This window comes from Camellia sinensis, chromosome 6 (genome assembly GCF_055761805.1).
Source record: "Camellia sinensis isolate YWXY chromosome 6, ASM5576180v1, whole genome shotgun sequence".
Taxonomy (NCBI): domain Eukaryota; kingdom Viridiplantae; phylum Streptophyta; class Magnoliopsida; order Ericales; family Theaceae; genus Camellia; species Camellia sinensis.
The window spans coordinates 70,797,431-70,821,365 of NC_138966.1; the positions used below are offsets into that span (position 1 = coordinate 70,797,431).

Consider the following 23,935-nt stretch of genomic DNA (forward strand, 5'->3'; position numbering starts at 1 on the left):
TTCACACGATATTCATAGCGGTCTAATCTATTATAGACAATTATAAATAATATGTACAATAGTATGGAAGTAGATGGAGGGAATAAGAAAAAATTTATAATTCAATCATCAATTCAAAAATAGGGAGACAAATTTGTTATAGGACTTTTGGAAGAGAGGAATAGGAAATTGATCCTTTTTTAGTGTTAAATAAATAAATAAATGTTAATGTTAGTGTTAAGAAAAGCAAAAGGACTTTTGTACATGATGCAATGATTGGATTTAAATCGAAAACTTTCGAGAGAGTATTTTCAAGATACATGAAAAGCAAAAAACACTAACGTTTACGTTTTCAGTTTATATTTACAAAAAATTAATAAATTGGTTTTTGTTTATTTTTTTTTTTAAAATAAACTACAAACGCGTTTGGTAATTGACAAAATGTTTAAAAAATATTAAAAATATAAAAAAAGAGTGAGAAATGGCAAGTGGCGGCAAGTGGCGGCGGAAGATGGTGGTGGAAAGTGGTGACGGTGGGTGGTGGGGGGTGGGTGGTAGTGGTGGGTGGGTAGGTGACGGTGGCGGGTGGTGGTGGCAAGTGGGTGGGTGACGGTGACGGTGAGGGGTGGTAGGTGGCAGCGATTGGGTGATGGTGGTGGTGGTGGTGGCGGGTGAGTGGGTGATGGTGGTGGGTGGTAGGTGGTAGCGGATGGGTGGTGGTGGTGGCAGGTATGTGGCGGCTGGTGATGGTGGGTGGGTGGGTGACGGTGGCAGGTGGTGATGGCAGATAGGTGGTGGCAGGTGGCGGTGGTGGTGGGTGGGTGACGGTGGCGGGTGGTAGCGAGTGGGTGGTGGTGGTGGTGGTGGTAGGTGGTGTGTAGTGGGTGGCGGGTGGTGGTAGTGGTAGGTGGTGGCAGTGGTGGTAGTGGTGGGTGGTGGCAGGTGGGTGACGGGTGGGTGGTGGGTGGTGGTGGTGGTGGCGAGTGGGTGGCAAGTGGCTGGTGGTGGTGGGTGGCTGGTGGTGGATGGTGGTGAGTGATGGTGGCGAGCGGTGGACGGTAGTGGCGGGTGGTGGGTGGTGGCGGGTGGATGGCAGGTGGGTGGTAGTGGCGGCGAGGGGTGGGTGGTGGTGGCGAGTGGGTGGCAGGTGTGTGGTGGCTAGTAGGTGGAAGGTGGATGGTAGTGGCGGGTGGTGGGTGGTGGTGGCAGATGGGTAGTGAGTGGTGGTGGCAGGTGGTGGTGGGGGTGGATGGTGGTGGCGGAAGATGGTGGTGGAAAATGGTGGCAGGTGGTGGCTAGTGTTGGGTGGTATAAAAAAAAAAAACTCAAAACTCAAAACGGAAACACATTTTTTGAGTTTACATGTTTTGGTCAAATTTATAAATTGAGACCACTGATTTATAAATCAGAAATTTACCAAACAAGTTTTTATTTGAGTTTTTAAAATTTTTGTAAATATAAACAGAAAACTGAAAACGTAAATGTTACCATATGGCACCTTAGATTTTTTCAGACTTTTAAAATAGTAGTAGATTAGTATATTTTCACTTTAAACCTAAAATAGGGTCAATTAGGAAATACATGATCTAACATAATAGTGTTTTCTACATCCAATAACAAATGGTAACATTGATTTTTTTAATGAAATGGAGGGAATTTAAATTAAAAAATTAAAAGTTTATGGTTCATACATTAAACTAAAATATTTTTAAAATTGAGAGATTTGGTCAAAGTCTACTCATAATAAATCTTTAATGCATTAATGATAAATATAAAAAAATTTCCTTAAAAAATCCAACATATACTACTATTACCAAAACATATTTAGTGAGTAATTTAATATTTTAAACTTTAAAATAATATAACTTTCGATTTAGATGTCGGTTTTTAATAAAATTAGTATTTTTAGAAATTTCTTGTCAAGATCTATCAAACAAGATCTATATTAACTATGAAATTCTTAAAAAATAAAAAAAAAATACCGTCGAAATTAAGGTAAATAGTAATATGTTACTTTGTTTGACATTAACATATTAATATTTTACTATTTCAAAAAGTAAAGTATAAACTAGATGAACCAATCAAAAATACACATGCACAATGTTTTTAAACTTATATAAAATAAAATAAGAGTATTCATTGTCAAAAGAACTCTTTGAAATATATATATACATGGGTAATATTATTCAAGAAAAAAAAATTTAATTTGTCATTTCTCAATTATACACTTCATCCTTAATAAATTTATAATAAATTAAACGGTACTTTTCACCAAACAAAAGGTTCAATAAAGGAGTTTTGCCTTCGAATAAAAAAAATACAGGAGTTTTTCCTAAGTGTTTGTTTGGCTAATACTTTGAGACTAAAAAAAATATAAAAAGACATAATAAGTTATATAAGTTAATAAGATAAAATATTAATTTTTATTTATAATCATTACATCTTTTCTTTCATAAACATTAAAAAAATTCTAAAATAAAAATTAAAAAAAACTAAAAAATCCTCAAATTAAAAAAATTAACTATATTATATTAGCTAACAATAATGTTAGAGGGCCACAATTTTTGTGGCCACAATGACTCAAAATTGTCAAAACGACATCGTTTTGACATATTTTATACTCAAAACGACATTATTTTAATAATTTTAAGCCATTGTGACCACAAAAATTATGTCCTTAACCATTTTCCATTAGCTAATGCCGAACCACCCTTACCTTTAAGATTTGAGGCGACGTTCAAATACATATAAAAATGTAGGGACTAAAGGAGACAAGAAGACTACTTCGTAAGTGTAAGGAAAGGAAACCAGGTAAGCATAGTCGCTTGTCTTTTATGTTCTCTCTTTCACAGAGTTGTTGATGATGATTCAAAAAACAAAAAAATAACAAACCGATGAGAAAAAATTAGCAACAAAATCTCCAAAAATGGCGAATCAGTCATCCTCCTCTTCCTATCCAATCCTCTGTGCCTCCTTCAATCAGGATAACAGGTAATTTATATACGTTGATTTTCCGAATTAGGGTTTGATTTTTAGTTGTGTGAATTTGAAATTTAGTTTGATTTAGGAATTGATTTTATTCCGAATTTTCTCAGTTGCTTTGCAATTGCGACGAGGGATGGATTCAAAATATTTGATGCCAATACTGGGAGGCTGTGTTATGAACGAGGCAAGTACATCATACAAGTTTTTAAATTTTTTTATTTCAATTATTTATTCGTTAATTGATATAGTGATAGTTGTTGACGCTGTTGCTGCTTTTGTTGTTTAATTTAGTTGCTTTGCCCATGAATTGAGTCTGTAAAAATTGTTTTAAACTTGTTTGAGTGATAATACTTCCGTTTGGCGCTTGAGTGTCAATTAAGGGCCTGTTTGATTAGCGGGATTAATAGTGAGAGGACTAACAATGATTGGTTATCCGGAGGAGTAGTGAGATATATAATTCCCTCTTGTCTACATTTTTTTTTTGTAATAGAGATGGAAATATATAATCCCAATTATATGTATGTTTTGCATTATTAGTCGTAGGATAAATAATGGGTCAATTTTGTTAGATAGAATGGGCCATTGGAATCTAATTTGAATAATAAAATTTTCAGCTAAACAATAGAATGTGAGTCCCATGGGTTAATAATCCCAATCATGTGTTATAATCTGCCCAATCAAGCAAGCTCTAAGGGTTGCTTGTTGGACTAGCTCATGCATAATGCCATTGCCTAAGGTTCCAATTGGAGTATGCCCCATACTTTCTAATCTATACATCTTACCTTAAGAAGCACGGACTCTTTTGTGGACTCTTTGGACAGTCCTAAAAGCATATTAGACACTTCTTTAATGTGTCTTAATTAAAAAATCAAATTCATAATATCGGACATTTCACCGACACTTTGTAGACTTAGGCAACACTTCTTGAACCGTCTCTGAACACACCCTATATGATGAATTCCTTCATGATAACAATATTCTGCATTATTCATAACATAACTAGTGAATTCTAAATATATTTTGAAACATTTATAAGATGAATACATCATGTGTATTACAATGTTCTATTATTTTTTTGCATTATTTAAAATATGATTTCTATGTGAATGATATCTTGATGTTTAAGTTATAAATATATAGATTTTAATGTATTATGTTACATATTTTTCATTATCTTTGAATAAATTATTCAAATATATGACATTATTAATTTGTAAAAATATAAATTTTTAATGTGGACTAAGTGTGTCGTGTCCTGGATATTTTGAAAATCGACACGTCAACATGTTCGTATAGTGTCACATGTTGCGTTGTGTGTTTGTGTCTACGTTACTTAGTAACTTAGATCATACCAAAAATAGTCACAACTGCAATGCAATTGAAGAAACAAAGCTCGCCACTTAGTAAATTGAAAGTCATTCATATTGCTATTGATAATGAAAGTTTATTTTATTTTTTAATTAGAGAAAATGGATTAACAACTGCTATGATTTCACCTGAAGAGATTGGAGATAAAATAGAAATAGAAGTTGTATTTCATGAAAAATGTATAATTCGTAGAAAGAAATATATTGACGGGAATGCTTATGATAAGACTACACAATCTGCTTAAAAATATTTTAAAATTGATTATTTCATATATATCATCAGTAAAACTATTTCTTCAATTCAAAATAGGTTTGAACAATTTTAAATATCTGAAGACATTTTTGCCTTTTTAAAATTATTTTGTAAAATTAAAATTACTTGACGATAATGGTTTGCAAAAACATTTTCCTGATCACAAATGTTTTCTGAAACATGAATTTATTTTTTGGACATTGATAGTTTAGATTTGTTTTTTGAGTTAAAAGTTTCAAAAGAAATTATACAAAAAGAAGGAAACCCGCGAACTGATGTACTGCATTAAAATTTTCTATTCTTGCTTATTCTGATTCTTTCCTATATTAATAATATTAAAGGCCTAAAAGTTTGAACAGAATTCCCATATCCAATCAAAATTGGTTGAGAGTTGAGATGAGTTTGATGAGTTTATTTGGGTTGATATTCAACTTCATAATTGCAGTTGATTTTTCACTAATGTCATTCTCTCACTCACTAATACGTGTCAGTTGATTTGTGTTTGGTACTCATTTGATTATCTAAATAAGTTAGCTAGCCTAGTCTCTCCACTACAGCACTCCCCACACTCCCTCCCTACTCGTCTTCCCTCTCATGTTGATTGCTATGCATAGTATTTTTCAAATTGAATGCATGTAGTGCATTTGAGATACAGTAAAGCTAACATGATTTCATGTTTTTTTATGATCATCCTAATCAAATCTATTTTCTTTTGTCAGCTATTGGAGCATTTGTCATTGTGGAAATGCTTTATGCCTCAAGTCTTCTTGCCATTGTTGGAGCTGGTGAACAGGTTCTTATGCTGTCCATTGATTTGTGCACTTTCAGATGGTTTAGCACTTCTAGTAAACATACAATTTTTTATCGAATTTTGAAATTTCATTAATTAATTACCATTTTTTCTTGAATCTAACAGGCATCTCTATCCCCACGACGTCTATGTTTATTCAATGTTACAACTGGAAATGCTCTTTGAGACCTAAATTTCTTAACTTCAATCCTTGCTGTTCGTGTTAATAGGAAAAGGTAAAACATCTGCATTGGACTTGCTCTTTTATGGATAGTTGGAAGCATTTAATTTGATAATTGTGCTTTTAACATTAAACGCGACTTGAAGTGAAGTATTAGCAGTATTGTTAAGGCATTGATGATAATTTTCAGACATGTAAATTTGATGAATATCTGAGGAACCTGGTTTGTTTCTTGAATGATCAAACCATTGAGTGACCAAGTTGTCCTTCTTTCCTTGCATGCATCCATCTTTTAGGTGTGGTCCTTTTATCTTTTTCTTTTCCCCTTTATTTTGGGTTATGTTAAGATGGTCTTCTTCAATAGTTTGAATATAATATTGAAATTTGAATGAGAAACCTATGTGGAAACTTTCGAAGGAATTTTAAGAATTAGTTCATTTGGGAAGGTAGAAACCCGCCTTTTGGACGATACTTGGGACAAAAATGGCGAATTGTAATATAACCTTTAAGATTTTCTGTAGTACAATATTCTAATTATTAAAAGCTTCTTAGAGATTTGGTCACAGTAAGGCCCAGTTCATTTTGCAGTGGAATATTTTTCCTGAAAATATTTTCCTAAATTTTGGTATTTGGCTGTGCACAAGTTTAAGTAAACCATTTTATTGGTAAGGTAAGCTATTTCCTGAAAACTTTTTCATGAAATGACTTACAGATCAGTGATTGGTAAGTCAATTTTCAAATCATGTGGAACCATTTAATATGAAGTGACTTAACAAAAAAGAGTTTCATCTTTGAAGGCTCCAGCACTAGCTTGTTGACAGCACCACTTTCTAATGCTGGGATTTACTTTCCAGCCTCCCCCAACATTGTCTGCCAACCACTATCCACAGGCTGGAATTAGTGGAAACAACGAACATTCCTTTTTGGCCAGGAATGTTTCACCCCGTAAAAGTTCTCCTAGTGCCTTTTCTCCTTAGGTACCAATGGAACAAGCTCCTAGCCCCCTCTCTGTTGGGCCTACTCCAACATCCAAATAAATCTCTCACAAAACAAGGCATCACCCACTAAATGCCATATCATGCAAAGGTCAATCCACATACCTCTGTAGCTGCTAGATAATGCAAAAGAAGATGAATCACTCTTTCCCCTGCTGTTGTACACATGCAGCACCAATCCATCATGGGTTTTCTCCTCAGTTTTGGGTTCCTTTCCTTGCATTTAAACTAGTTTGAGATTATAATGCACTTCAAATTTATATGGCCCTCAATGTTATTTACGGTCCATTTTTGTTTCTTGGAGGTTTAATTATAATTATATTATCTGAACCAGATATTCAAGATTAGTTTATTTTGAGTTGCCAAGATACTGGATTCCTTTGCTCAAGTGGTAAATTTTGTGGGAGGTTGTACCTAGCCCTGGATTGAGTTTCATCAATGCTCATAAGCATGTAGCAATTTCATGAATTACCCAAGCTGACTACAGTTGTAACCTTACAGGTGTGTGGAACATGGGCATGTAGTGAGATAATTGTCTTTGCGATTCTGAGCCTTGTAAAGAACTATAATTTCCTGTGGGGGATCAGAGGTGATAGGAAAGAAATGTTTGTAATGATGAATAATCAAATGAAATTAGGATGTTTTGAAGTGTGCTTAGTTGGGAAAAAAAAAAAAAAAAACTTCCTTTGGGTGTTTAATACAAGCCGAAGTTTAAGTGTCTAATTTCAATATGTTTGATGGCTGGCCTTACAAATTCAAGTTTTTCTTTTTTGAGAGAAAATTCTCTTTATCGCTCTCGTATTTTTCTATTTGATCATACTAAAGCAGTAAAAAGATTCAATGGTTTGGTTTATTGTCACTATTTTATTGAAACTAACAAGTGATGAGCATGGGGGGTGGGGGTGGGGAATGGAAGAATAATTGGTAAATCTTAAAATTGGGAACAATATCTCCGATCTTGACATCTAAACAGGTTTCCTAACTGTAGGAATCTGGTTACTGTTCTCTCATTCAATAACTTCATTTCTTTTTTCAATTCTTGTTGAAATAGTGCATTTTTATGTGCAGATTGGTTGTTATTTTGCAAGAAAAGACATACATATATGACATAAACAGTCTTGATATCTTGGACACAATAGATACAGTGCCAAATTTTAAAGGTGAGGTTGGAATCCCTTTCTCTGCAATTTATGACTGAATTCACAATTTGTGCAATCAACATGTTTATATATATATTGTCAATTTTCTCAAGGGGGCACCAGTGATAGAGTTTTCTTGTTTCCTAAAGCAATAATGTCCATTGTCTAATTACAATAAGCACCTAAGTATTTATGGATACTTTTTAAAAACAACTATATCTATATTGCATCAACATTGGAGAGAATACTTTTGGATATGACTTATATTTTGTAGATGTAGTACTTAATTTAATTTATGACCCATTTGATTGTTTCAAAAATATGAATCATGTAATTTTAGGATTAGCTCATTTGTGAATTTTATAACTAGATGTATTTGGTTGTAAAATAAACTAAATAAATTAACTTTTCTTTAGTGAAATTATGAATTTGGTCATTTCTTTTAAAATATCAGAAATTTAAAATTGAGAGATTTAAAATATACTCTGTTTGGTGACTACAAAATATTTGAATTGGCTCATTTGTAAATTGATAGACTTGGAATTAAATAATTCAAAGTGAAATGATTTTATTCTCCCAACCAAATGAGACCTAAGCAAGCATTTAGCAATTGGCTTTCTTAGCCAAAAAGCCACTAAAAAGGCAAAAAAGGCAAAAAGCCAAGAAGCCAAAGAGTCATACAAAAAAGTCAAAGATTTATTCTCATTCTCTCTATTTAGTTTTGGACGGACATTTGATACTTCTTCAAGAGAAATGCTAGAGACCCACAATTTAAATCCCACATTTCACCCACTATGACATGGCAATGGTGTTGGGCCTTACATGGTTGAGTTTGTGAGAATTTAAAAGTTGACACATAACTTGCCATGTCATTGTGGGTAAAATTGTGGGGTCTCAATCGTTTTCCCTTCTTCAATGCACTTGGACATGTTTCTGTTGAGCCTTAAACATTGAGATGTGGCATTTGTATAATACAATAAAAGTATGACTCCAAATGAAAAAAAAAATATAAAATTAGTTTTAAATACTGGGACCATTTCTTAAGAGGTGTTGAGATAAATATTGTCAAATTTGTTGTAAACTCCATATCCAAGCAACATAACTCCAATCTAATTATTTGAATTTTAAGATTAATAAGTTAGAAACTTGAAATAGATGATTTATTCATAAGAATATCTGTTTTATGAAAAGGAATATATATATATATATATATATGTATATGTATTTTGTATAATTTGAATTTTTTTCATTATTTTTTACCATCATGCGAAGCATGCTAGGTTAGGGCATCACATTGGAACCTTTGGATTAGTCTTGAGTCTTTATGTTTATTTCTCTTATAACTTAGTATGCTCTTGTAAACATTTTGTACATATTTTACTAGGCTTTAGTAGGCAAAGATAGTTAGGTAACATTCAATTTTGTTGGATATATAGGCTGTAAGGACCACCCATGGATCTTACTGAGTAATTTTTTTTGGGTCTCATATATAGTATTGTTAGGTTTAGAATATTCTCTGTGGCTAAATTTTCTTTGTTTCTTAAATGAGTCATAGTCCTATTGGAATTAGAGAACTTTAGTATTGTTAATTCTTCTATTTAATAAAGTTAAGCTTTAAAAAATTGTGATTGTCTTTGTGAGGCTTTATTTAGCTCTTGCAAGAGTAAGCCTGCCACGCTCCAGATTCACAAGATCCAAACCCATAATAAGAAATAAAAGAAATCATGACAATAGGTGAAATAAATGGATAATGAAGTAAAATAAGGAAATAATCAAGATTAAGGAGTAAATCCAACCATGCACTCTGTTCCCAATGATATACATCTCATGATATACAACATGTTACAAAAGAGTATAGCTAACAAATGAAATCAAATGCCCTACGGGCTACAACAATAAATAAGGTCCAACATTTACACAGAAGGTACATGACCAACAAATAAGGCCCTAGGCCAATCAACAAATGGAACCAGTGCTCACATCCAAATTCCATACCAACTCATGGCCGACGTGGTCCATCATCAACACCTGAAAAGGTTAAACAACGAGAGATGAACAAAAGTCTTGTAGATAATGCTTAAAAATGTATATGATCATGATACTATACATTATACTGTTACATTACAAAACTTGAAATCAAAGTTCATTTCAAAACAAACCTTTTTGTTTCACAAAGTTCATACAAAATACCATTTGTTCCAGTTCACAAAACAACTCCAATTAATTAAGGTGAACAATCTCATCATCTCAGCCTAGCTTAACAATCTCATCATCTCTATATACTATCTTGAATTCATTGTTATCTAGAAATCCACTTTCATTCCCGAATCCATTACTGTTTCCAAAATTCTCCATCCATGGTTCTCAAACCAATTCATTTCTGAAACCACAAATTCCATGTTTCCAACATTTATTTCCAAACTTGCCAAGTTCAAGTTTCTCAAAGTTCTGAAACAATTTTCACATTTCTATAGAGATAACACCAATGGAGTGGCTTTTGAAAGCGTGGAGGGAATGAATCAAAGACAAGGGAGAAAGATATTATGTATTTATGGCTCAGGTGGCTAAGGTTGACAGGGTTAATGGTGTTGGGATTTATTCCATATCCTCCAATGCAAACGGAAGCACACCATGCACACACCAAAGAGAAAAATAATCACACAGAGATTTACGTGATTTGACCCAAATTGTCTACATCCACGGGAGAGTGCTTCCACTATGAATAAAATAGAGAATACATTTGAGATGGCCAAAACACTCAAATCCCACACCATTATCCGAACCCCATGCTCGAGGGTAGTTGAGGCCTTGCTCACCAGGTGCCCTCACGGTATTTTTTCTCTTGCCCTTTACATCTCTATTTTTTCCCTCACCTCAATCTCTCAATCTCTCTCAAGAAAACCCTATAGGCCACATGACTATTTATAATAGTTTACTCATAAGAATCCTAATTCCATATAATTAGATAACTAAATCCTACACATATTAGGTTTTCTAGTACATTTCGAGCTCTACTATCTTACACCAAATACACGTATAAACTAAGCTAATAATTATATGAGACCCACTTTTATCACATGGGTGGACTAATCCTAACAATCACCCCGTCCACTCATGTCGGGTAAATGTTATGTGCATCCGCCAACTTGGATGTCCTGGTTTGCGTGATACACTCCACCTTCACCTAGAAATTGTTTCTCCCCCTTGAATCAAGTGCCACGTTATTTGCACCTTTCACCATAGTGCTCAAACGTGTCCTTCGTGGCATTCTTTGTCCTCATGCTTAAGCCAATGAGATTTGCCGCACTTCCCTGAGGTGTCTCCATTGTCACAAACCAAAACCTTCATAGAAAAGAGACTCAACTTCCTTCGGTGTACACTTTTTTTGTCGCGAAACCTTCTCAAGTTCTATGCCTGAAGCTTCCTTTTTTTGTGAACAATCTACAACCCGTTGTCTTCCTGTTGGTGGCCACCAAATATCCTTGCAACGGTTGCTCACCACTGTTCACCCATAACTCATACTACTCGTCTGATGCTTAGCTTCCCTCTTGTCAAAACATGTTCCATGAACCTGTACAAGTTGCCAACCAACTACATTGGTCTTCTACATCATTGATTGATCCAAATTGCTCCTAGATCGCCTAGATCACATGCAATCACCTTTGATCGCCCTTGAATTTGTTCAATCCCTTTAACCGTTTAGAATCTAAAAATTCTTAATGTACTGATCAAACCACAACCCCTGAAAACCTTGAGATTCACCTCTGTCGTGAATTTTTCTACCATGTTTCTTCTTGGGGAAGCCTTCACCAAATTTGAACCTTTTTTTTTTTTTTTTCTTTGTACCACTGGGATTTCTTTCTCTTTTATGCGAGTCCTCCGTGTGCAGTAACCGCACCCTTTGCCAACTGCCACTAGGATCGGTAACCTTTAGCTTTGATACCACTTGTTGGGATTTATTCCATATCCCCCAATGAAAATGGAAGCACACCATGCACACACTAAAGAGAAAAATAATCACACAGATTTATGTGGTTCGACACGGGAGAGAGAGCTTCCACTATAAATAAAATAGAGAATACATATGAGATGGACAAAACACTCAAAACCCACACCACTACCCGAACCCCATGCTCAAGGGTAGTTGAGCCACTGCTCACCAGTTGCTCTCATGGTATTTTTTCTCTCACCCCTTACATATCTATTTTTTCCCTCACTTCAATCTCTCAATCTCTCTCAAGAAAACTCTATAGTCCACATGATTATTTATAATAGTCTACGCATAAGAATCCTGCTGGAAATTTGTGTTAATAATATGATAGTGGTGTTGGTGATAGATAGTGGCATGTATAGAATATGTGATAGTGGTGTTGGTGGTAGATAGTGGCATGTATAGAATATGTGATAGTGGTGTTGGTGGTAGATAGTGGCATGTATAGAATATGTGATAGTGGTGTTGGTGGTAGATAGTGGCATGTATATAATATGTTAGTGGTAGATAGTGGTAATATATAATATGTAAGTGGCATATAATGGGTTATAATGATGTTTGTAATATCTCCTATATAAGGAGTGTCATTTGGTCTTGTAAAATAAGAAGTTTTGAATATAAGTGAAATATATTCCTTCTTCCTCATATTTTTCGGAGTTCTTCTTCCTCATATTATCTAAGTTGGTATCAGAGCAACAAAAAACACAGCAGCCCTAAAACCGTCATAGCCATGTCGGAAGTCACGTCCGAAACCACTTCAACCCCTGCCGCTGCCATTCCGGTGAAAACGTCCAACTCTCACTCTGTCCAAATCACCACCATCCGCCTAAATGGTGATAATTTTCTCCGCTGGTCACAATCTGTCCGGATGTATATCCGTGGGCAAGGAAAGATCGGTTACATCACTGGTGACAAGAAGGCTCCTGCTGTTAATGATCCGCTATTCGACAGTTGGGACGCTGAAAACTCCATGGTTATGACATGGTTGGTCAATTCCATGGAGGAGGATATAAGCTCTAATTACATGTGCTATACTACTGCACAAGAGTTGTGGGATAATGTTAGTCAGATGTATTCTGACCTAGGAAATCAATCTCAAGTTTTCGAATTAACTTTGAAGTTGGGAGAGATTCGTCAAGGAGATGATTCCGTCACCAAATATTTCAATTCGTTGAAAAGGTTGTGGCAGGATCTTGACATCTTCAACACATACGAATGGAAATCGGTTGACGACTGCAACCACCACAAGAAAACTGTGGAAGACAGCCGTATTTACAAGTTTCTTGCCGGCCTCAACATTGAGTTCGATGAAGTGCGAGGAAGAATTATTGGCAGACCTCCTCTCCCATCCATTGGCGAAGTATTTGCCGAAGTCAGAAGGGAAGAAAGCCGAAGGAGCGTCATGCTTAAGAAAAAAGGTACTGGTGAATCAATTGAAATTTCTGCTTTAATTAGCGATGCTGCGGCCAACAAGGCTGCAAATTACCAGCGCAGGTTTGATGATAAGCCACGAGTCTGGTGTGATTTTTGCAACAAGCCTCGCCATACACGCGAAACGTGTTGGAAGATCCATGGCAAACCTGTCAACTGGAAAAGCAGCAAACAAGGAGAGAAGAATCGTGGCTTTCCTACCGCTAATGAAGCCGATTCAGGTCCCTTCAACAAAGAGCAGATTGATCAACTCTTAAAGCTGATAAAATCCAACTCCTCATCCGGTACTCCTAGTGTTTTGTTGGCACAAACAGGTAGAAATCCTAAAGCCTTCTCTTGCCTAAACTTCTCTCCGTGGATCATAGATTCCGGTGCCTCCGATCACATGACTAGTTTTTCCCATTTATTTAGTACTTATTTCCCTTGTTCTGGTCACAACAAAATCAGAATAGCCGATGGTAGTTTTTCACCTATTGCAGGAAAAGGATTTATTAAACTAACTGAGAAAATTAATCTCAATGCTGTTCTTCACGTCCCCAACTTAGCCTGTAACCTTTTGTCTGTCAGTAAACTATCTAAGGATTCTAATTGTCGTGTTACATTTTTTGAATCCCATTGTGAATTTCAGGACCAGAACTCGGGGATGATGATTGGGCGTGCTAGGATGCTTGAAGGTCTTTACTACTTTGATGAAGTACCTGTTAGTAATAAAAAAGCTTAGAGCTTTAATAGTACTAGTTCAATCTCTGTTCGAGAAAAAATAATGCTATGGCACTATAGGCTAGGACATCCTAGTTTTCTTTATCTGAAACATTTATTTCCAGAATTATTTAAAGGGATTGATTGCTCTTCTTTTCATTGTGAAAGTTGCATTTTTGCAAAATTTCATCGCTCTACTTATTTGCCAAAACCTTACCAGGCCTCCAAACCTTTTTATTTGATTCATAGTGATGTTTGGGGCCCTTCTAAAATCACTACTCTTTCTGGTAAAAGATGGTTTGTTACATTTATTGATGACCATACCCGCTTATGTTGGATTTATTTGATGAATAAAAAATCTGACGTGAAAAATTTATTCACAAATTTTTACAATATGATTGAAAACCAATTTCAAACCAAAATTGGTATTTTACATTCTGATAATGGAACAGAATATTTCAATGAGCAGTTGGGTGAGTTTTTGGAAAAAAAAGGGAATTTTTCATCAATCTACATGTCGGGATACCCCTCAACAAAATGGCATTGCAGAACGAAAAAATAAACATCTACTTGAAGTAGCACGTGCTATAATGTTTTACATGCATGTTCCTAAATATTTATGGGGTGAAGCAATTTTAACAGCCTCTTATTTGATAAACAGGATGCCTACAAAGGTGTTAACATACAAAACACCTTTTGATTGTCTCAAAACTTTTTTTCCTGACACGAGGTTGTTTTCTGATTTACCCGCCAAAGTTTTTGGATGTACTGCCTATGTTCATGTACCCAGTCAATTTCGTTCAAAACTTGACCCCCGTGCTATAAAATGTGTTTTTTTGGGTTATTCCTCAAACAAAAAGGGGTATAAGTGTTTCGATCCTCAAACTAAGAAATTTCATGTGAGTATGGATGTGTCATTTGTGGAAACAAAATCCTATTTCCCTAACACTTCTCTTCAGGGGGAGACAAGTGGAGTAGAAGACCGTTTTTGGAATATTTCTATCCCGCTCCCCAATGTCATTTATCCTACACCAAAACCACATCTGTCTGATAATGATCACTTAGGAGAACCAAGTTCTATAGTGCCTAGTCAAGAAGATTCTTGTTTAGGGGGAGAAGTACTACAAAATGATCTAAATCCTGAGCTTCAGGTTTATACTAGGAAGCGATTTCATCTGAGGAATAATGACCCGAATGTCCCACCTAATGACCCGAATGTCCACCCGAGTTCTGGCATCGAAATTTTAGGTAATCCTATTCCTTCTATTTCCGACCTTGATGTTCCTATAGCAATTAGGAAAGGTGTCCGAAATTGCATTAAACATCCTATTGCAAATTACCTCTCCTATCAAAGACTGTCTAAAAACCATAGAGCTTTCACATCTAGGATTTCACACTTGTTTGTTCCAAGGAATATACAGGAAGCATTGGATGATCCGAATTGGAAATTAGCAGTCATGGAGGAGATGAATGCTTTAAGGAGAAGTGGTACTTGGGAGATAGTTGATCTACCCAAAGACAAGAAAACAGTTGGGTGTAAATGGGTGTTTACGATAAAATGTAACGCAGATGGAAGCGTTGAGAGATACAAGGCGAGACTGGTGGCTAAAGGCTTCACTCAAACTTATGGGATCGACTATCAGGAGACGTTTGCTCCTGTTGCTAAAATAAATTCCATCAGAGTACTGTTATCTCTTGCAGTAAATTCAGATTGGCCTCTACATCAACTTGACATTAAAAATGCATTTCTCAATGGTGATCTTGAAGAGGAGGTGTTCATGAGCCTACCGCCGGGATTTGAGCAGAGACTTGGAAGCGACAGAGTATGCAGATTGAACAAGTCATTATACGGACTCAAACAATCACCAAGAGCGTGGTTTGAACGCTTTGGGAAGGCAGTTATCAGTTGTGGCTTCTCGCAGAGTCAAGCAGATCACACAATATTTTATAAACATTCAAAAGACAGTAAAATTGCAATTTTGATTGTTTATGTTGATGACATCATTTTAACTGGTAATGATGAAGCAGAGTTAGCAGCCCTCAAAGAGAAACTCGCAAAAGAATTTCACATTAAGGATCTGGGAGCCCTCAAGTATTTCCTTGGAATGGAATTTGCAAGATCCAAGGACGGTATATTCGTTAATCAGAGAAAATATGTTCTTGATCTCCTTGGAGAAACAGGTATGCTTGGTTGTAAGATGGTGGAGACTCCGATCGAGCCTAACTTGAAGTTAAAAGCTGCTAAGGCTGAAGAAGTCAAAGAGAGGGAACAATATCAGCGACTTGTAGGGAAATTGATTTATTTGTCTCATACGCGGCCTGATATTGCCTTTGCAGTCAGCATGGTAAGTCAGTTCATGCACTCACTAGGGGCAGAGCACTTTGAGGCCGTTTATAAGATCTTAAGATATTTGAAAGGAACTCCAGGGAGAGGCTTACTGTTCAAGAAACATGGACATCTTCAAGTTGAAGTATACACAGATGCAGACTGGGCAGGAAGTGTTACAGACAGGAGATCAACATCCGGATACTGCTCCTTTGTAGGTGGGAACCTAGTTACATGGCGGAGTAAAAAACAGAATGTGGTAGCTAGAAGTAGTGCAGAAGCAGAGTTCAGAGCTGTTGCCCATGGAATCTGTGAAGTAATGTGGATTAAAAGAATTCTTGAAGAATTAAAGCTTTCTCACCCGACACCTATGAAGGTCTATTGTGACAACAAAGCAGCTATATCTATAGCTCATAATCCAGTTCTACATGATCGCACAAAACATATAGAAGTGGATAAACATTTCATCAAGGAGAAAATCAATGCTGGCATAATCTGTATGACCTACCTTCCAACAGGTGAACAATTAGCTGATGTGCTAACGAAGGGACTACACAAGAAGCAATTTGATAAGCTGACTAGCAAGCTGGCTATGGAAGATATCTTCAAACCAGCTTGAGGGGGAGTGCTGGAAATTTGTGTTAATAATATGATAGTGGTGTTGGTGATAGATAGTGGCATGTATAGAATATGTGATAGTGGTGTTGGTGGTAGATAGTGGCATGTATAGAATATGTGATAGTGGTGTTGGTGGTAGATAGTGGCATGTATAGAATATGTGATAGTGGTGTTGGTGGTAGATAGTGGCATGTATATAATATGTTAGTGGTAGATAGTGGTAATATATAATATGTAAGTGGCATATAATGGGTTATAATGATGTTTGTAATATCTCCTATATAAGGAGTGTCATTTGGTCTTGTAAAATAAGAAGTTTTGAATATAAGTGAAATATATTCCTTCTTCCTCATATTTTTCGGAGTTCTTCCTCATATTATCTAAGTAATCCCGTTCCATATAATTAGGTAACCAAATCCTACACATATTAGGTGTTCTAGTAGAGTTTGAGCTCTACTATTCCACACCAAATACATGTATAAACCAATCTAATAATTATATGGGACCCACCTTTATCACATGGGTGGACTGATCCTAACAAATGGTAGGAGATGCTACATGGAGAGGGGCATAGGTGGCAAGATGAGTTGAGCCCAATTGCTCTTGTTTGGAAAGGTCTCAACAAGAGAGGAAGGGACAATACTATGGATCACTTAATGATGCCCAACATAATTTTGAAATACAGTTGAATTCTTGACAGTTTTTCTAGAATGAAGGCTAGTGTGTTGTAGTTTGTATTTTTTTTTTATTCACAATAATGTTGTGGTTCTTAATCTGCATTTTCCTTAAGATCGTCATGTGCTGAATAAATTGGATTATAAAATTGATTTCTGCTGCTGTAACATATTTGGTACTCTCTCAGGACTTTGTGCATTTTCCCCAAGTTTGGATGGGTGCTTTTTGGCTCTTCCAGCGAGTACAACAAAAGGATCTGTATTAATCTACAATGTCATGGAACGCCATTCTCACTGTGAGGTTATTATACATTTTCTTATAAGCTTTTTAGTTAAAATGCTTAATGCATGATTTCAAATCGAGGTGCCATCCTCTTTTATGTTATTTTTAGTTAAACTGCTTAAACCTTATTTTGAGAAGCTTTTAGTGTATCTTAGCCATAATGTGACTTATGTTGAATTCTAGTGCTTCTGGTTTTTAGAAACAAATATTTTAATTAACAAAAGCTTACGTCCAAAACTCGTGATTGTGTTTCCTGGAAACTAGCAGTCTTGTTCTCCTTCCACCTGTTACAACAATGGGCTTAGGCTGAAAGATTTACCTATCAAGCTCAATATTTCTGTATGCTCCTTAATCAAAATAAATAAATAAATAAATAAATAAAATTGTACTATTGGAAATTTGGGAATCTAAACTTTTTCAATTAAGTTCGGTAATTGATTTGTATGTGTAATATGGAGGATGGGGCCCTTCAGTGAGACATCATCAAACCCAAAACAGCTTGAACGACAAGAACCATGGAACAAATTAAACAACCACGTGCAGATATGCCATAAATAATGTTACAACATCCTACATCAACTCTCCCATGTTACAACATCCTATAGGACAAAAGGGTGTCACAACTAATGATGTTTTCCAAAGGAGAAGACCTAATCACTCTCTTTGCCCTCAATGGTGTGTGACGTGCAAGAGAAACTTGGAGGTCGCGGATCATCTATTCCTTCATTTCCCCATGGCTTGTGTATTATGGCAGCGTCTTTTCAGCTTATGTGATGATCAGTGGGTTGCTCCGTGGGACTGCATTCAGATGCTTCTTATTCGGTTTATAGGGTTTAGGAAAACCAAGAGAGCAAAAACAATGTGGACCAATATTTTTTTTGTTATTTTTTGGGCTATATGGTTGGAGAGAAATGCTAGAATCTTTGATGGCAAGGAAACAAGTGTAAAGGCTTTGTGGGATAGGGCGGAATATTTGGCATCTTTTTGGGCATTTGTTTCCCCTCCTTTTAAAGGAGTCCCTTTATTTTTGATCTCTAGGGCTGTTGTTTGCCATCCCTAGGGCTAGGAGTTTTGTGTTTTTGCTTTGCTCTTTCTCTTTCTTTGTATGAGGACTTCTTGTCGTCTTTCTCTTCTCTTTTTTAATAATAAGATTTTTGTTGATGCTCAAAAAAAAAAAAAAACAAAAAAAAATGTACACATTTTCTATGTTTCATTCTCGTGAAGTCTATAGAAATTGAAGTTGAACATTAATAGAGGACGTGGTATCCTTTTGTTAGAAGATGGCTGGCCTGATGACCCTTTATTCTTTAACTCCTTTTTTTTTTTTTTGGGGGGGGGGGGGGGGGGGGGGGTGTGGTTGGTATTTTTACTTGTTAAATAAGTGCTGATAGAATCATAGAAATTCTGTCCTTTTCCTTTACTATTCACAAGTTTCTCAACTGCACATTAATGCAGCATGACCAATTCTAAAAATTTACCCCTTCTTTTTCTTTCATTTCTTCTTCTTCTTTAAACTAAATTTCTTTTTTCTTGGACCTCCCATGCTTTGCATCAAAGGTACTATGAATTCTTAGAGAGCATGTAACATACTGCTTACAATCCTGTGTTGCTTCTTCAGCTTTCAAATAAAGGCAAGATGCAATGAGATCTTATGAGCACAGCAACAGTGTATAAAATGTTTGGGGCTACTAACTTATTTTGCATCAGTTTGCAACACATGGCATTAACTAAGTTAGTTGAAATTTCAACTATTTGATCCATTTTGAACGTTAAAATCTTATTTTCCTTAAGTTCCGATGGTTAACAATTTACATACATCAGGAACCAGGATCTATAAAAGTGAAAAATAAAAAGGTTGGGGGTGTGGGGCAGGAGGTGGGCATCATGCACTGAATATAAAGTACATTTTTCTTTCCTTTTCTTATTATGAAATTGGATTGGATATATCTTATGTTACATGGGACTCTTTTGTTTTCTTCACAATATCCATGTCCACTAGATATGATAAGGGTAAGGTGTGATATATGTGTACAGCACCCTTATCCAATTTAGACATTTGGAACCTCTAATTTCTTACGATGTTTGAAAAAGAAGAAACTCACATTTTCAAGTAAAGAAACATTTCTAGCCTCTCACATAATTGAGAGATAAAAATTCCATATTTTCTCTAAATCTTATTTAATTTTTAGTACATTTCTACATAATTTACAATATCTTATCTAAGAATATTATTTAATATGCAATATGCAATATATATATCATGTTCATGATGCTTCCCTGTACCCTTATCTAACTTTTGGATATATATCCCAATATCCTAAGATTAGATTTATGAAAGTAACACTTGGACTCGCACCGAATACTTATACGCAAGTGCATGTAACAGAATTCTTAATTGCCTGATTTTATTTTCTTGTTTGTGTATAGTACTTTGATGCTTCAATGACATTGAAGCTTTTTCTTGAATGTGTATATTTCTATTTTGATGAGTTAATTTCTAAACTAAATCTAATATATTACAGAGAGATGCTCATCGCTCACCGCTGGCTGCGATGGTTCTTTCTTCAAATGGAATGTACATAGCAACAGCATCTGAACAGGGAACCATAATCAGAGTTCACCTTGTTTCAGATGTGACTAAGGTGAAGTATATCATATGCCTTTGATGGGACTTCCAACATGGGGAGTAGCTCTTGTATTATGAATTGGTGCATTCAGGCTCACATAGTGCCACACCTTGCTGTGGATGAAGCCAGAAGGATAGTGAACTGACTGTTTGATGAGCTGCTCAATTTATAGTTACTAGGATAAAAATTAACATGGTTTAGTAGCATTTAATGATTGATTAAATTAGATTTTGTGAGAGGCCCATATAAATGGATAGACGACCCTTTTCCGTACTGTCATGCTGTTGCCTAATGTCAATAATGCATGACCATTTTTACCTCAGATTTAATGCAACATATCAGCTTTACTTTGGGTCATATCTGTAATTGATTGCATTATACTTAAGGAACCTAACTATTTTATCTTTAGCAGTCATATAACTTCCGAAGGGGGACATACCCATCAACTATATTTTCGTTGTCATTTGAGCCATCCATGCAACTTCCAGATATTCTTGTAGCCACAAGTTCTTCAGGTTCTGTTCATGCTTTCCCTCTAGGATTCACTTTAAATCAAAGGTGAACTGCATTTGAACCTCTTCTCTGTTTGCCACACAAGTTAGTGATCATATTTATATACACTTCATTTGTATACACTTGTATATATTTATTCATTATGACATACTATGTAAGGATCTCATATCTATCATAATTTGTCATAACGTGTAATCATAAAATTTCCATTATCATAATTTGTCATATGCATTAATTTAACACTTTAACATCTTTTCCTTTTTGGTTTCTGTTATTCCATTGTTCTTAATGCTGTTTTCTTTATGTTCTTCAAGAATTGCATTGGGCACATACTTCTATTTATGTTTAAGTTGAAGCTGTAGTTCATTTGAAGGATTTGTGAAGTCAACTGATCTGTGTATTTATAAATTTATAGAAGCAGAAGACCAAGTAGTTTTCTCGGGTCTATAATCCCAGAATCTGTTAATGATGCATCAGCTCATCATCATGTACTCCATAATGCTTCTCCAGCACGAGTTAAAAGGTGAAGTTCTTTTTGAATTTTTACCTAAAAGTAACCATTTTAGTGGACCATTAAGATAGTATTAGTTTACCATTGGCATGCTAGGATGGTTGGGGGGAGATATTTTGGACACCTAATCTGTGATGCTACATAATCAACTTGTTGTCATGTTGTGTCTCAAGTGTTCCTTTTGATAGCTCAATGGAAATAAAAGTAGTCTTTTTTTTATAACCGTTCTAGCCCTGCCATAATTTTCTCTCTCTTTAATCTCAACTTTAACCTTAATTATTAATGAAAGAAAAACATGTAACCTAATAAATAGCTGAAAATTAATTATAATATGGATACATAAGTATGTTGATTCTTTTGATCTCAAATCTCAGTATCACTGCAAAAGGGGATGGGCTTTGTATTGGGTTTGTTACTTTCATTTTACTACCTGCTTATGCAGGGAAGGGTAATGGGATGAACAACAATGAATTTGATAAAAAGAGATACTCTCTCTGACAATATTATTAATTCTCCAAAATCAACTGGTTTGCCCTAAGGCGTTCATGTGAATTTATAGTAGAGAAAACCTAAAGCAAAAAGGAAAACCAAATCCTAGGCTAATTACTTGCTAATCAAGCTGAAATAAAATAAAATAAAATAAAATTACCAAAAATGGAAAGATTTTAGTTAGGCTGAAATTCACTATAATGAAAAAGAAATCTATTGGAAAAAACCTAGGCACAATCGGATTCATCTAGACCAAGTTAAAGATGAATCAAATATTTCCAAAAACTGAAAATCCGCGAAATTGAAGACCTAAACGTTGGAATTCGCCCAAAATCCATCGTAGGCCACGGTGAAGTGATGAGTCTTGATCGTTATTCTGAGCATGTGTCGTCTTGCCTCTACTAGTGCCTTTTGCCTTTGCATTGCTTGTCCATAAGTTCTAGGAACTCTCTGGCCAAACACTTTGCATCAATTGCCTACTCCTAATCTAGTATGTTGCTATTTGACAGTGAGTGCATGATGACCAATTTTGGCCATATATTAAAAGAATTACTGTATTCACTTTTCATGGGGCAGTTTTGAAACAAGAGAGAGGCACCATTGAAATAACGTGCTGGAAGATACAGTACAATACCTGGATTTTTTGACAGCAAAAAGGAACAGCAATTGATTTGTTAGTTACATTGTCAAGTCAGGTTTCAGTATGGAAATATGGGACCTGCCAGTGATGATGACTCGCAAAATCAAAATCCTAGGCCCTTCAAGGAGTCAATATGCAAAAAAAATTAAGAGTAGATTGTTCTAATGATTTGGGCATTAGTTATCTTATTCACTTTAATGTAAGAAAGCAAACTTGGTTTTTGCTTTTCTTTTGCACAAATTTTTATTAAACCACGTGTCCAGTGCAGTTATGCAGTGATTCGCAAGGTAGATAAAGTTGCAGAATCATCTATGTCTGAATCTGCGGCCTACAGGTAAGCTCACTGATATTGTGCTTACTTCTTGACAATGCTCTTGTTTTCATAGCCTTTTTCTGTCTCTTGCTCCCTCTCTTTGATCCTTTCTTCCATTTAGTTGAGTTTATGGTATGTATTGTTAAATTGTTGACCACCAACTCATCTAAAAGATTAAGCTGTCGGAGAAAGGGTTAACTTTATTATTTATATGGCCGGACTCTTTTTCATAAGCGGGCTAAACATGTGCAAGTATTTTAATTATTGGGTAGGCGGTAAGGTTAAAACCTTAGTAGCAGGAATCGTTCAACTTGCTCACGATTCTTCCTCAAAAGCGTGATTCTGCGCTTCTGACTCAGATTCGCAGAAGAATCGCGAGTTTGATGATAGAGAAACGCGAATCTGATCGCGGATCTGTCTCTCTTCCTCTCGATTGGTCTGTCCCTCCCTCTTCTCTCGATCTCGATCTCGATCTCATGACTCGTCTCCTCTAGATCGATCGATCTCGTCTCCTTTCTCCCTCGATCTCGTCTCGTCTCGTCTCGTCCTCCTCTCTCTCGATCGATCGATCGCCTCCTCCTCTTCACTCTCTGTCTCGCCTCTGTCTGAGCCTCTCTTCTCTCTTCTCTCTTGTTTTTGTTTATTTTATTTATTTTATATTTTATATTTTATTCAAATATTAAATGTATTTATAATTATTCTAATATATTTTCTATTTATTTATTTTACCTTTATAAATATAAATAAATGTAATGGGTTATATATATATATATATATATATATATTAAGTTAATATTAATTTTTATATCCCCAAAATAAATAGATTTTAATTCTAAGTAAAAACACAAAATAAAATATAATTTATAACAATTTATGATAGTTATAATATATTTCAAATATTAATTGTAGAAAAAAATTATATCTCACAATATTTTTATATATATTATTTAAAAATTATATATAAATTAAAAATATTATCAATAAAAATAATATATAAGATAAAAAATAAAAAGTATATTTAAATAAAACATAATGTTGTTTATTAAATAAAATATAATAAATTTTATTCAAAAACAATGACAAGTGTTCTAAAAAATATCACTCCACTACTTTTATTTGTTATTCATTTTT

General features: G+C 35.2%; 1 pseudogene across 1 annotated transcript; it reads left to right on the forward strand.

Moving 5' to 3' along the window:
• The first annotated feature begins 2,699 nt into the window (after positions 1-2,699).
• LOC114321839 (autophagy-related protein 18b-like) lies at positions 2,700-21,039 on the forward strand (annotated as a pseudogene). The gene is made up of 8 exons (XR_014332437.1): positions 2,700-2,970; positions 3,075-3,148; positions 5,304-5,377; positions 5,501-5,610; positions 7,619-7,710; positions 17,617-17,729; positions 20,234-20,353; positions 20,751-21,039. The product of XR_014332437.1 is annotated as an autophagy-related protein 18b-like (transcript).
• Positions 21,040-23,935: the final 2,896 nt, after the last annotated feature.